General features: G+C 40.4%; 1 long non-coding RNA gene across 1 annotated transcript; it reads right to left on the bottom strand.

The window, feature by feature from the left end:
* Window positions 1-5,910: 5,910 nt before the first annotated feature.
* On the bottom strand, window positions 5,911-11,999 carry LOC116873474. The gene is made up of 3 exons (XR_004383814.1): window positions 11,909-11,999; window positions 9,641-9,832; window positions 5,911-6,067 (listed from the first exon to the last, which is right to left on the bottom strand). It is a non-coding gene; the product is annotated as an uncharacterized LOC116873474 (long non-coding RNA).
* Window positions 12,000-15,520: the final 3,521 nt, after the last annotated feature.

Genomic DNA, 15,520 nt, shown 5'->3' with positions numbered 1-15,520 from the left:
TGGTGGGTGTGAAGTGGTAATTAATTCAGACTGTATTTGTATTTTCCTTGTGTCTAATAATGTCAAGCAGTTTTTCTGGTACTTGTTGACCATATTTCCTTGTAAAATGTCTGAACTGTTCAAACCTTTTGCCAGTTGTTTTATTATTGAGTAGAAGGAATTTTTTTGTAGATCTGTATTTGAGGACTTTATTAAAGATACTTATTTTATTAAATCAAGTGTTTAATATATAATACACACTTTAATGTGCAATGTATATAATATTTTACTGTAGTCTCTGGCTTATCTAATGTTTTTCTTGTTGGTGTCTTTTTATAAGAAGATGTTTTTCATTTTAATAGAGTATAATTCACCACTTTTAAAAATTATTATTCCTCTTTATCTTGTTTACAAAATCTTTGCCTACCCTGTTATTCTTCTGCATTATCTTCTAGAAGCTTTGTAGTTTGGTATTTTCATTAAAGTCTAAGATTCATATTGGATTAATTTTTGTGTGTGTTATGAAATAGGGCCAAAGAATGTGGTTATCCACCTGCAATCCAGGTGTTCCAGAAGCTGTTGTCATAACCATTTTTTTTTTAACTTGTTGCTTTGGCATCTTTGTTGAAAATCTATTGACTTATAAATGTAGGACTTTATCTGGAGTCTCTGTTCTGTTCCATTCATTAAATCAGGAATAGTTCAAAGTGACAACAATTGGACTCTACAGTCTGCAGTGACCACTTCCCCCACACCTCTCAAATCTCTGAACTATCGCACGGCCAAGGCACTCTCTTCCGGTGGTGTCCCATCACAGTTCATTACCACTTGTAACAACTGCACCACAATACCAAGTCAAGGGCAATCAGTGTCCCACTTCCGCTCTGTGATGGAGTCCTCATTGTCAGCTGGCCAGTGGATGCTCCAGCTCCAATAACCCATTTTAAAGTCTACTTCCAAGGACCACTCCTGGCACCAAGGGAACACTGAAACAGTGATTTGCAAGCAGGAGGTTTACTGGAAAGTGCTCTTGGGAATGACAGCTACAGTAAAGAAACAGAAGCAGGAATGGGCAGAATGAGAAGCTGAGTTGTAATGCAATTTTAACAGGCCCTAGCCATCCCAGCTCTATGGATGGCTGGGAAGATAGGAATCGCCTTCAGAAGTGTATCAAATTGAGACAAGCGGGGGACAAGCTTTGTACCCCTGCATCAATCAGTTATTTGATGTGGACTGCCCCAGGGAAAGGCACATAACCTTGGGTGAAGCAGCTTTCTTCCACTGAGGTAACAACCCTACCCATATAAAAACACCGGTTTCCATTAGCTGCAGAATTAAGGAGAAGATACTTAAAATTGATTACAAATTTATCAACATAAGTGTAGATGTCTGCCATAGTCCTTCTGGCCCACGAACAGACAGGATAAATAAAAGGAGGAAAGATGGGTTAATTCACTGTCTGAATGGGTTACCCATAAAAGCACATTCTGAGAAAGAGACTTGAGTTCAGGCAGTTTTTTGGGGGCATGATCCATGGAAGTACAAGTGACAGAGGAGGGCAGTGAGACAGGAAAGGGGTAAAAAAAGAACCCACTAAAAGGTATGCCAGTGAACAGGTTACCATTTTGGCAAGTGGGGCTCAGTTCTGCTGGAATCTAGTAAAATATTACTCAAAATGTCTCTCAAGAACAGGAACACTAGAGAATGAATCAGCCAACTGCCGTCTGTCACGGCTTAAAGGCTGCCCCAGAGGCACTTCTTGGCTACCCAGCTACCTAAGTGCCATGACACCAGAGGAAGTCAGGCTGAGAAGTTGGGATATACAAGTGTCTGAGATAGAAAGCTTTCAGTGAGTATGCGACTCAGACATGGGCCTCAAGGGTGCCTGCTTCAGCCTCCAAGACATTCTTAATCTGCTCTGGAGGTAGCAGACATAGGCACAAGTACTAAGGTATTTTGTAGAATGAAGAGACCCACTACCCATCAGGGGGCTCATGTTGCCCATTATGTAAGCAAGGATTTAGGGAGTTGGGAGAGAGGTGTAACTAAGGCTGATGAGTTCAGCACTCTCATAGTGTTAGCTTGGACTCCTTTATTGGCAGGTGTTACTCTGTTGTACCAAGTGATATAAGCATACTAACATATATTTATTGATGTACTTACTTGGGGGTAAGCATAGTTCACTAGATAATGTATAACAATGGAAGGTATTTCTACAATGTGACAATGTTCTCAACATGTTATGTATACATCATTTCAATGAATCTTCAAACACTGAGGAATTAAGTATAATATAACACCACACTATAGATCAGGAATTTGAGATACAGAGAAATTCTGTTAGTCAGCTATTACTATGATAATGATGCATAACAAACAACCCAAAAATGTCCATGACTTACAAAAACAAACATTTAGTTTTCTTACCTATAAGCTTAGAGGTTAGCTAGGATGGCTCTGTGGGCTAAACTGGGATTAGCAAACTAGGCCCCAGGCTACAAGCAGCAGTTCAGGTTTAAATCTGCTCAAGTCTTCTTTCTTCTAGGACCAAGAGCTACTCAGAGCAGGCACTTCCCATGGCTGATGGCAGAAGTGCCAGAGAGCAAACCAAAGCATTAAGCACATTTATGATACTCTGTGTTGATAACATTCAATCAAAGCTTCTTCTTGATGCCATATCTGAACAAAGTAAATGACACAGCCCAAACTGACATGGAAAAACACAGATACCATGGAAAAAGTGGAAGAGAGGGAAGTTTTGCAGAGCACCAATGCAATCTACCATAATATTAAATAACTTGCTCTGGTTATGAGTAAATGGTAGAACTAGAACAAAAACCCAGTTCTTTTTTTACTCCTGCTCTAAATCTTTATAATATTCTGATTCATCAGGAAGGGCTAAAGGGAGCTGGTGAAAATTTGGTGAAACTTAAAAGCTAACCTTTTAGAAATACTTTCCAAAATTCATGTATATTTGAAGAGCCATGTGGCAAGTAGGAGAATAGGAAAAATGGTATTCTATTCAGTACTGGAAAGGGCATGGGTTTGCCAAGTAAACTATAAGTTGTTAGGAAATTAAAGACAAATGATCCAAGAATGTCCTATAAAAATAAGTTAAGACCAGATTTTAAGTCCAAATATCGCTACTATTTATACTGTTCCGATGTGGTTTCTGGACCATTCCATGCCTCAGCTTCCTCCACTGAATATGAGGGACAGTACTTAGTGCCCTTGAACACTGTGTTTTAAATAAACCCTTTAAGCTGATTTGAGAGAACTTATTAAAGAGGCCTACACCCAGTATGCCTCCATAGTATACAGGTAGCCCAAAAATGCAAAACTGGGGTGAGAGCCATGTAATCCAAATCAACAATAATTTAAAAATCAGTTTCTATGTTCACATACATAACAGATTCATAAAACTCAATAGAAAAAAACCAAGACATGAAAAACAATACCAAAAAAACTAACCCAATTTAAAAATGGAAAAAGGACCTTAATAGACAATTTTCTGAAAGAAGATATTCAAATGACTAACAGGTACATGAAAAAGCACACAGCAACACTAACCAATAGAGAAATGCAAATCAAAACTACAATGAGATATTGCCTCAGGCCTGTTGGAATATCTAGCATCAAAAAGACAAGAGAAAAAATACTGGTGAAAATGTGCAGAAAAGGGAAACCTTGTACACTAGTGGTAGGAGTGTTAATCAGTACAACTATCATAGAAAACAGTATGCAGTTTCCTCAAAAAATTAAAAACAGAACTACTATATGATCCAACAATTCCATTGCTGAGTATATATTTGAAAGAAACAAAATTGCTGTCAAAGAGATATCTGTACTCTCATGTTCACAGCAGCATTATTCACAACAGCCAAGACATGGAAACAACCTAAGTGTTTAATGACAGATGGATGTATAAAGAAAATGAATATAATCATATGTATGTGGAATACTATTTAGTCATGAAAAAGAAGGATGTCCTGACATTTGCAGCAACATGGATGGATCTTAAGGGCATTAGGCTAAGTAAAATAAGTCAGACAGAAAAAGACAAATACTGTATGATCTCACTTACATGTAAAATCACAAACTCATAGGAAAAAAGATCAGATTTGTGATTGCCAGAGCAAGGGGTGAGAGGTGGGGGGAATAGGGTGAAAGTGGTCACAAGGTACAAATTTCCAGTTATAAGATAAATAAGGATTAGGGATGTTAATGTTCAACATGATAACTAGTTAACAGTGTTGTAAGGGATATTTGAAAGTTACTAAGAGAGTAAAATGCTAAAAGTTCTCATCACAAGGGAAAAAGATTTATAACTCTAGGAGGTGATAGATGTTAGCTAAACTTACTGTGATAATCATTTCACAATACAGATGTATGTTTTCATTATGCTGCACACCTTGAACTTATACAGTGTTGCATGCTAATTATATCTTAATAAAACTGGACAAAAATCAGTTTGCAGGATACATTTAATAAAACAAAGCTTCAGCAAGCTTGTTGACCATAATGAATTTTCTTTAATTCTTCCTTAATTTGTTGGAATTTTCTACAAATGCTCAAATTCCTTCCTGATATTGGGTGTTTAACTTGACAGAAAGTTAGTTGAGTCAAAAATTTCAAACACACTCTTTCAGGGGAGTCTGTAGTTTACACAAAGTATTATTTGGCTTTTGTGAGCTATTCTACCAAAGGGCAATGAAATACCATTCCAAGAATATCTCAAATATCAAAGAAGGGAAAGGCCCCGTTGACTTTTTTTTCCTTTCAAGCTGATTAAGAAAAGAACTATTTAGATTGTTCCACATACACTGCAGAGCCCAGTGTGAAGGGAGATATATTCTCCCTGTTGTTGTACAAGACCTAATATCTCACAGGCAGTAAGCTAGACTGTCAGGTCCTTAAGGCCTTGGAACATATATTCTTCTCATGTGTATTTCTTACAGCACCTAGTCCTGCTTTGTATATATGAAGGTTCAAATAAAATTCTGTTGAATGAATGAATGAACAATCGATAAGTGAATCTCAATGATTGCTGTTCTTGCATCCACATCAGTCACACTGTGCAAATATAGACTGGATGTAATATGCCAAAGATTTTTTTAAAAGATTTATTTATTTATTTTAAAGAGCAAGCTAGTGTATGTAAATGGGGTGGAGGGGAGGAGGAGCAGAGGGAAAGAGAGAGAGAGAAGCAGACTTCCCATTGAGCGCAGAGCCCAACCTGGGGCTCAGTCCCACAGCCCTCAGATCATGACCCAAGCCAAAATCAAGAGTCGGATGTTCAACCAACTGTGCCCCCGCAGGCGCCCCAAGTACCAGAAGATTTTTAACAAGAAGACATGGCTCATGCTTCTTAAGCATGGGAATCAAATATTCGTAAGGTTAAGGAGGATAAAAGGATGGTTGGATACTTGTGGGACACAATCAGTCCGCTGGATATAAAATAGTAGGCATTCCCCTAAGCAGAGCCAAGGTGGACCCACAGATGGAGACATAGGCAATGCAAGACAACCCAACATAAACTATGCAACAGATCCTCTCAATACCGGCACATGTGATATGGCATTCCACACCTTAAAGAGACTCGGATGATTTTTAAAATATGTTAAACAAAACTTAGGTTATTCGAAGAAGGGATAAAATAGCTTAGGCTAGTTAATCTGGTTTGAGGATGGCCCACTTTTGACTTCTCAGGCCAAGTCAGAACTCAGGGTTTTATTCTTTACTTAGCCCAGAGTAAAAGAAAGTTTTTTAAGGGCAAAACATCCTAAAACTTGCATCTTTATGACGAGCTACTATTTATTCCCTATCTGTGAATGGTAGGCACGCTCAGTCTCTCTCTCTTACTCTCTCTCTTTCTCATTTATATACATATATACTTACCTCCATTTTATAGATAAGGAAACTCACACTCAGATCAATATCTTGCCAATGATTATACAAGTAGCAGATAACAGAGCAGCATTCAGACTAAGTTCTAGGTGACTCCAAAGTCCGTGTTCTTTGTAATTGTCTAAATCATCAGGCAGTCAAAACACAGCTCTACGCGTCAGAAGATTTTCTATGTCTTTACCTGGAAAAAGACTTGGCTTGTGTCAGATTATCTGATGTCTCTCACCATGTTTTATCTTTACTCAATCAGATGAGTACGAGTTGTCTTGACTTTGCTTCCATTTCCTGATTACCACTCTCCTTCCTCAGCAGCTCTCTGAACTCCAATCACTTCCTCATAGTATTCAAACGTTCTTGCTCGTAGCTGCCACCTTCCATTTAGCCTCTTCCATTACACCCTCTCTAGCACCTCTCAGCAGCCAGGCTGCATAAGGCCTGCCATCAAAACAACGCCCTGATGCCTCCCACAGCAGTAACCAGACTGACCAAACTGTGGTCAGCCTTTTCATGCTTGAGGATCAGAGTCTACCACAGAGCCAAGCCCATGGCACTTTCCTTGTGAGAAAGTACCATGACTTGGTCATTTAAAATGCCCACTGTTTCTACTTTTAGAGAATGTTTCCTGAAATAACCCCATAACTCGAATCACCAGCTCCAACTACAGTTTGGCTTTCCATTACTTGGCAGGCAAGTCTATTACCACCTGTCGCTGAAATCCTGGTTCATAACCTGAAGTGGTACCCCAAACCTTCTCCTCTAACCGCGGACAGCTAAACTAATCCCGCTCTCTCCCCACCCCCCAGGTTTTCATACCTCTCCCTGCCTCAACACTGCCTACTGATTCAAGTTGATTTGTATCTGTGTTTAATATCCCAAAGGAGAGATATTCATGTGCTCTCCCCTTTCCATTTCCAAATCTATCTGCTCTACATCAACTATTCTCTTCAAAAGGGCGAAGCTTTGGAACAAAGGGACCTGAATTCAAATCTCAGCTTTACAATTTTATTTGTAGCTATACACCCTTAAGCAAATTTCTTAGCTTTTCCAGGGTCTGGGTCTCCACATCTTTAAGATGGAAAGAACAAAGCCTCTTGGAGAAAGTTTATGAGATTCCAACATAACATCTTGTAGTGGACACATCTGAGAGGTTTCGTGTGGTCCTTTTTCTGTCTTCAGTGTAAAACCACATTTTCCTTTTGGCTTGAATGAAGCTGACTGTCCCGTTGGATGGGACAAAAGGCTCTGGCCTGGCCAAGAAGTGAGACAAAACCTTTAACCATAGGAGTTGGCTCATGTCAGAGTCCACTGGCAGCTCATCTGATAATGATGGGCATGGAAACTTCTCTTAATTTCTGGGACTGCTAACTACCAGGAACATGCAAGTTGTTAGTGGTTATTTTTGCCATAGAAAGAGGAGAGCCAGCCTAAGAATGGCGTTAAAACAGAGGAAAGTAGAGCTAAAAGATTTAAATAGGCAGAATTCTCACCCTGCTTAAGCACCCAATTCCTGGACTTTCTAATATTGTGAGGATATATGGCCTATTTTTCTTCTGTTAGCTTGAATTGGGTTTCTGTCACATGCAACCAAAACCTCTAAGAAACATCTCCAGTGTCCAGCACAGGGCTGGACCCACACAGTGTTACGTGTGCACGACATGCTGCTTTAATTTCTTCTTTGAAGAACACCTCCCTCTCTACCAATAATGCCCCCAAGGATATTATTCCCATACTTATCACTTTTCTCTCCAACATCTTGAGTTTCTCTGCTTGTTTGATTACTGCTATGCAGTATGCCCGATAGCGAAGATTCATTACTTACATTTTTAAATACTTGTTTACAGAGCACTTTCATGTACAATTAATCCTATGGGATCGGTCACCGTAATCCGACTCTTCTTCCATCAAAATGTACCCCTCCTTTTCTTTCCTGTAGCTTTTACCCAGGTTCGCCTCACCTGTATAACTATGCTCAGTGAAATATATTCCATCTATGAATTCTGTCCCTAAATTACGCTACCTAAAATGCCACTTTGGGCATGTCTGTTTTCTACTGGAGTAAAAAGTATTCCAGATAGCTTTTCACATAAAACCCATTCATCTTCTCCCAATTAATCCAACATTGTCCCTCAATTGGCACCACTTTTACTTATCCAATAGATCTCATCATGGAGCCAGATAGTTCTACCTCTTTCCAACATCTACCTCTTACCAGCTCTGTGACTTTGGTCAATTTATTTCTCTGCTCTGAGACTCTGACCCCGCTACTACAATCAAAACAATTTCTTTACCATCCGTTATTCATACTACACTCATTTCTTCCAGCTACATTTTAAAAAAATACTTTTAGGGCATAATTTACATAATATAAAATTCACCTACGTCAAGCTCATAATTCATTAATTTTTTTGTAAGCTTACCAAGTCATACAACCATCACTATAATCTAGTCTTAGACTATTTCTATCACCCCAAGAAGATCCTTTATGCTCATTTATAGTTAATCCCATTCTTATCTGCAGCCCCCCTCCCATCTCCATAGTTTTGCCCTCTCCAGACATTTTATATAAGTGGAATTATAAGATACTTGGTCTTTTGTGTTCGGTTTCTTTCACTTAACATAATATATCAGACTCATTTCTAGCTTCATCCTTTGAAGGTTCTCCATCACACCTTTCCTCTTCCTCTCTACCCACCCAAATTCTTCCCTGTTATTGTTGGTTGATGCTGTTGTTTTGAGGTACAGTTAGAGACATAGCGCTTTTATAACATTATCTTAGTTTCATTTCAACCCACAATTTTTATTGCCTTTATTCTGAATCTCCAAGGGGGCTCCCAGTTCTTCCGTAGTCGCTTCACACAGTTATCTTATTTTTCTTGCTGAGAAAAATGAAAACTCTTTATGGAAAGTGTTAGACACATTTGGGAAATAAATGTTCCTTGAAAAAAATAATGAATTGGGTATGACTACCTATACTTTTCTTTACCAAGAACAGTTTCTAAGAACCATACTCAAGCAAGGCTCACTTTAACAGATAATTTGATTCAGCTGTAGGAGAGAAAGATCTGGATGTACGATCTGCTAATTTCTGTGCTTTTTACTCCCAAATCACTTGCTGAAGGACTGGGCACAGCCCACAGCTCTTAGAGATCCTATGCTCTTTCCATCATCAGTTCCCTCCACAAACTCCCTAATTTGGGGAACTGTCCATTGCTGGAGGATAGATCCAATGCTTGCTGATCAGCCTTTGTTCCCACCTTTTACAGAGCTACTATCTTGCATATGACGGGTGCTGAATAAATACACATCTACCAAATGACTACACAAGTGCGTACACCAGTGACACCTTCAAGTAAGCAAGCAGGACCTGGCTGCAGCAATCTCAGGAGACCTAAATAGTCAGAAGTTAGTATTAGCCTCAGTTAGGAACTCCAGCTGGGATACTGTAAATGCCAAAAAAACCTCCATACTTATTGCACATCGATTTGTCAGAAACACAAATGAATAGGAAAGAATTAAGCCATAGAGACATCACGGAAAAAGTCCAGACCCCAGATACAAAGCAAGTGAAAAGTAACTCTCTCATACTCACGAAATCAAGCCTCCCTGCCTTTCCAGGCTAACTTGCTTATGCTTTAGGGTGTTGTTATAGATCACTTCCTCTGCTTACCTTTCCTTTATACCCCACGTTTTGGTCACCTTTCTATTTTTCTCTTATTGCCTTTAACCTTCTAAGAAATATTTGTCACGTACCTACTGTGTGCAGGCGTTGTTCCAAGGGCGTGTGATACAGCAGTGAGCAGAACCAAAGAAAAGCACCAGCATGAATTCACGGAGCCTCCATTCCAGTGGATCACGTGTCGTCATATTTTCCTGCTTCAGTCTCTGTGTGTGAGATCCCCGAAGGCCAGAAATCAATCCCGCTGTAGCCGCAACATCAACACAACGCCTGCAACACCGTGGAACATTAATGCATATTAGTTGAACAGAGTGAACAAGTAAACCACCATTTATTGAGTGTATCAATATCTCATTTAATCCTCACACTTGCTGTAAGAGGAACATCCATGACCCACTCCCATATCAATAACATTTTGCTGCTCTGGCTCAGAAAGGTCAGTTAATTTGGCCAAGGCCACAAGCCAACAAGTGAAAGATCCAGAATTCCAATGCAATGGTTTAGCCCCAAAGCGCCTTTCTGCTCTATCAAAGTGAAAGGAGACTATGAGAATAGCCATTAGGATGAGGATTTGGCTTAACTGGATTTGCATGGACCAGATGAGAACACATCTGACTTCCAGCATTTGGAAGCTAATTTCAGAAGCAACCACCTCTACTGAGAAAGGATAAGATACCAATTACGGAATCAGTGACAAGGGACTGTTGTTTAGCTTTGAAAATTAATCAGCACCTAAAAAAGTCATTTACCATTACATCTACCTCAGCCAGTACATTTTCCTAAAATGTTTTGGTTTCTCCAGTCCTAAGAATAAAAGGGATGGGGTTTTTTTTTTTTTAAATAAATAACAGCTGTGTTGTTTGCCCCCAAACCTAAAAATGTTGAAGTTATCCCACGTGAAAAATTTACTGTCATTATTTACAGGGTTATATTGTTTTCTAATTATTACATGTGTCTAAATCTCATTCCCCCCAAGCCTGCAGAAAATGCAAGGTCCCCGCGGACATAAATTTCTTTTATGCTCCACAGCATCTAACATGATGCTGAGTAGAGACTTAGCTCAGGGTCTAAAAAATGGAGATAAATTTAGAAAATCGGGTCCAGGGCTGACTGTCTTTTCTGTCAGATTTTGCCTCCAAGATTTTATCCTGTTACTCCATTTCATTGAGGACAACGCCAGGCTTTTGTTATATTTTCACATAGTCTGAAAAGGCCACATCAGTAGCTATTCGTCTCATCACATAATAGAGAGCAGAGCAGATTTTATTTTAACACGAGCTTCGCTCCATTTAGTGAATCCGTTAGAAAACGTGCCTCGAGTCACATACATGGTGGGCTGAATCCGTGCCCGTGAGAGAGAAAGAAGGCAAGTGTGTGTGTGCACACTTGTGGGTGGGTGAGCGTCTTCACAAACCCCTCAGCCACGCCGGAGGAGCTTACAGAACGTGCCATGGAAACAGTGGTTACCATGGAAAGAACGTGCCATGGTGACGAGCTGAAGAAATGCCTATGTAACACCATCTTACCATGTAACCTTATACCTTCCAGCATTTTAAAAAAATATGACAGGATTAGAGCACAGGACTCTGGGGAGTCTCAGCCCTCTCAATGATCTTCCAAAACAATCTAGAAAACAAGATGATAAACTGCAGGCGTTGTGTACCTCGCTAAAGGGCCTGACAAGCAGTTAAGTGGAGAAATTGCCAACATCGTTTATCTATGGACTGCACCGCACACTATTAAATATTTCCTGTTAAAACCCACAAAGTATTACAAATGAAGAGAAAACATGGATAAAATTAACTTAAAGGGAATGGTTTCCCGACTTCCTGAGATCAGAATTGATGTGTTTCATCTAACTTATCTGTTAATAGGCTTTCTTGATGCCCTCGTGTTACCATAATCTCCAAAGCACTGGACAGACCAGTACATTTGTTTATCTTTATCACTCTTTGCTTACTAAAGAACTTGCTTTTATTAAAGAGATCAATCACCTGCATACAGTTTAATAGCCTGCACAGTACATCCAAGGTAAAAAAAAAAAAAAAAAGACAAAAAAAGGGTAAAGGGTGAGAGCCCTGTTTTAACAAAGCCCTGAAAGCATTAAAGAGGCAATAAAATGAGCTTTTGATAATCTATATATGTACATATGAAATCTTAAAGGTAGAAAACTTGCTATCAAACTTCGTAATCTAAGACATTTCTAAATGGGAAAGTGAAGGCTTAAAAGCAATTGGTGTCTCTCCTCTGCACTCAATTTTGTCTGGTTACTTTAATACGCAGCCCAGTGATGCTAAGTGGAGAGACGCCAAGTACATTACGCGGCTCATACCCAGCTCCTCTCACCCTCTTTCACGCGGAAGCCAGACATCTGTGCCTCGCAGCCAGCCCCGAAACCGGAATCCACCCTGGTCCCGTGAGGATGTGGCATCTGAAGGGCTACCGTCTTAGACCTCAGACACCGGGGCATCGTGGAAACGCAGGCACGCAGCTTGCTGTCCACATTGCAGTGGGACTGGATAGCGCAGCAGCTTTGTTCCTCCAACGGCTCTCCTCCCGAAGCTGAAAAACAACCCTATCCACCATCTCTTAGTGCCTGGAACATAATATCATATTTTATCTAGTCTTCTGGGATTAAAAATATTGATTGAAATTTTCATTGGAAGCTTTTCTTAAAAGACACTTTCTTCCAAACCTCTCTTTCTACTCCATTGCAAGTCAGCTATTTTTCTTGCCAAAATGCAGGAAAGCAATTAGGCTCAAGGGTTTTATAAGCTGCACCAGTTCAGGGCAAATCTATTGAACTTTGCTGAGAAATTCTTGTTCATTCACTGTGAAAATTTTGACGGTTTTATCCTCTTTCTTGATAACCACTTAGTTTTTAGAAACCTATGTAATGTGTGTAGTGCAGGATTTAAAGAGAGGCCATCCTAATTAAAGTGTTGTGATGTTAAACCGGAAGGTGCTAAACATATTCCTTTGATAACTGCAATTTCAGGCTCAAATATATGCTGGGAAGAACTGAAGCTAAAATACAAAGGAAATTTAGCAGAAGCAGGGAAGGCGAAGAGAAAATATTAAGCTGCTCTGCGAAGCGCCTCACAGGTTTGGGGAATAAAGCAGGAGGAAGTGAAGAGCCGAGCCTTCATCTTCCATCAGCTGTTGCTGGTGATTACAGCCATCTTTCACCGAGAACATATGGCCGTGTTTATAGCCATCAGGCAGCATTTCACAGAGCGGCGACACCATGTGTCCACCAACTAGCCTTCCTGATTACAGCTAATTAGAGAGGAGGTGGGAGGCATTTTTTAAACGATATTAAGACACAAGAACGCCCAAAGTTCCCAGGCCTATCTGCAAGACCAGGTGACGAGAGAGACTGATACGAAAAGTGGGAGAAGCCAAGAGAAGAGGACATTTTGCTCAAACCTGTCCCTAAGAAATGAGCCACACAGGACAACAGCACAAAGAAAGCACACAAACACAGAGACAGGAGAGCCCCGCGAGGTGATGTTGCGAGGTGTTACTCGGGAAACCTGCTAAAGCCAGAAACTATATGAAAAGTCCCGAGAGCACCTTTTCAGGGGAGAAATTCCAAATCAAAACTACCGTTAACAGCATCGCTAAGAGTCACTCTGTTGTTAGGCACATCCAAGCCACGGGGTACTCAATACAAAATCATACGGGGCCCACTATATGCCACTGCACATGTGCTTTCACCCAGTTTCGTGGTTCAGCAATGCTGTTTGTTCGCTCTCCTTTTTAACCCCAAAGTCAAATATGAAACAACATATGTCACCAGATAAATACCCAGCATGATTTAAGAGTCTCAGCTTTTCAAAACTCCCCCTTTTGAAGTTGCAACGTTTCCTTCCTAAGTCCCTGGGACCTGGACTTTTTGAGGTTTCCAGAGGGACGGCACTGGGCTCACATGCAGGTGGAAGCCTTAGTTTAGCAATTTTCTTCCTCCTATGGTTTACAAACTTCCCCTCTGAAGGGGCGGCTGTGTGCGTGTGGGTGTGTGTGTGCGTGTGCATGTTCATGTGTGTGTTGGGGGGGGAAACACTGCATCTATTACAGACACTTCTTCCTTCAGGCTCATTTAAGTCTGAGAACACGTCCTTTAGTAATTGTGTCATTCCCCCCCCCCCCATTTCTCTGCTTTGCTGGAACTGGACCATAATGACATTAGACAGGTCGCATGATTGCAGTTTAATGGCCTGAACTCAATCCACAGGTACATTGTTGTGGCCACCTTGGGATGCTCTCATCGTCACGACGTGACAGAAAATACCAGCAGAGCCAGAATGGATGGACAACTGCAGTGGTGGAGACAGGGCATTGGTAAGTGCAGGGGACAGGGACGCGGCTCTGAAAGTCCCAGGGCACCCCAGCAGCCATGACGTCACCCTCACCAGCTCCCCCCCTCCCCATCCCTGTCCATGCTGTTCTTAGGGCACACTTCACTCAACAGCATTCACTGACCATGGTCTCTGCTCAGCACTGAGGGCACAGGGACAAAAAGAACACACACAGGCCTGGCCCTTCAAGGGGCTTACTGTTTCTCAGGGGAATGCACAGAAGCGTTTAAATAAGCAAATGCGCTAGAACACCATAGACATCGCAGTGATGGGTCTCCACGCACAGAACAGTAGTGCCTAATAGCAGTGGAACTGAGCTGCCTTTAAATGTCCAATATGGCTGGAAGAGGAGATGGGGAGAGGGATTTTATGGTCTAGAAATTTAAAAATCCAATAGTAAATCCAAAGGACATGCAATGCTTTCAAAGGCCCATGTGAATAAATGGATGGGTTCTGGATTCCCTCAAAGAATAAATTTGAAGATTAAATTGAACAAATTCTCTGAACATACTGAGAGGGGAAAAAGTATAAATTCAAAACAGTGTAGTGGTTATACAATTAATTCAATATGACAGCAAGAGCCCTGGCAAATGCTTCCATTTTTTAAGGAAATGGATACCATGACCCTCTAATTTTCTTCAGGAAACTACACAATGGTAATAATATCTTTCACAGGTTTGTTAGGATCAGAGAAATTATGTGTGTGTGTATTGTGTGAGTATGTGTGTATACATACACGTATTTCTTGTTATACACAAATATATTTATATTAAATATAAAAAGCAACAAATATAAATTTATATTACAATCTTTTGTACAATCATTTACAATCTTTTGTAGAACCTATTAGTAGATGCTGTTATCTCTATTGCTTTTAATCTTGATTTGTTGTAGTTAACTCTAAAACAGAGGTCAACAAATTATAGCCCATTGTCAAAATCCAGCCCACGGAGGGCCAAATCCATTTATTCATTGTCCAAGGCTTTTATGCTCTAGTAGCAGGTTATATAGTTGGACAGGAAAGATATGTCTCACAAAGCTAGAAATATTTACTATCTGACCTTCACAGAAAGTTTGATGACCCCTGCTTTAAAATAATCACATGATATCAATCTACATTTTCCCTTGTGTGTGTGTGTGTGTGTGTGTGTGTGTATGTGTGTGTGAGTGTTTTGATATTTGGGTGGAGTGGAGGTGGTTGGCAGAAAAACGACTCCTAGGAAAAGTTCTGTGATCAGATAAGTAGAAAACACTACATACTGTATTCCCCTCTGGGAAATTTAAAATGCACCTTGGCATATGAACGGCTTTAAGAAGTCCCGTATAAAAGAAACCTATTTAGATTCATTTCCCCAACTGAGTTGGTTATTTTTTTCCCTCTATGAACGTGTATTAACAAATATGGCAAATGCAGTGGACTGGCCACCCAAGACAACTCAGAGACCACTTCCCCTGCACTGCAAAGGTTACAACATTAAATACTTTCTAGTTAAGCCTGCCTCGTGCCTAACCGTGGCCGTGTACCATAGTTACGGCCAATAAGATACAGAACTCTTAGAGGGATGGGTCCTTCCAGAAAAACAAGTGAGGCCTTACC

Source organism: Lontra canadensis, unplaced genomic scaffold, assembly GCF_010015895.1.
Source record: "Lontra canadensis isolate GAN:19392208 unplaced genomic scaffold, GSC_riverotter_1.0 scaffold33, whole genome shotgun sequence".
In the NCBI taxonomy this organism is placed as follows: Eukaryota; Metazoa; Chordata; class Mammalia; order Carnivora; family Mustelidae; genus Lontra; species Lontra canadensis.
The sequence above is the reverse complement of the archived record's forward strand: the minus strand, read 5'-3'. Positions and strand labels throughout refer to the sequence as shown.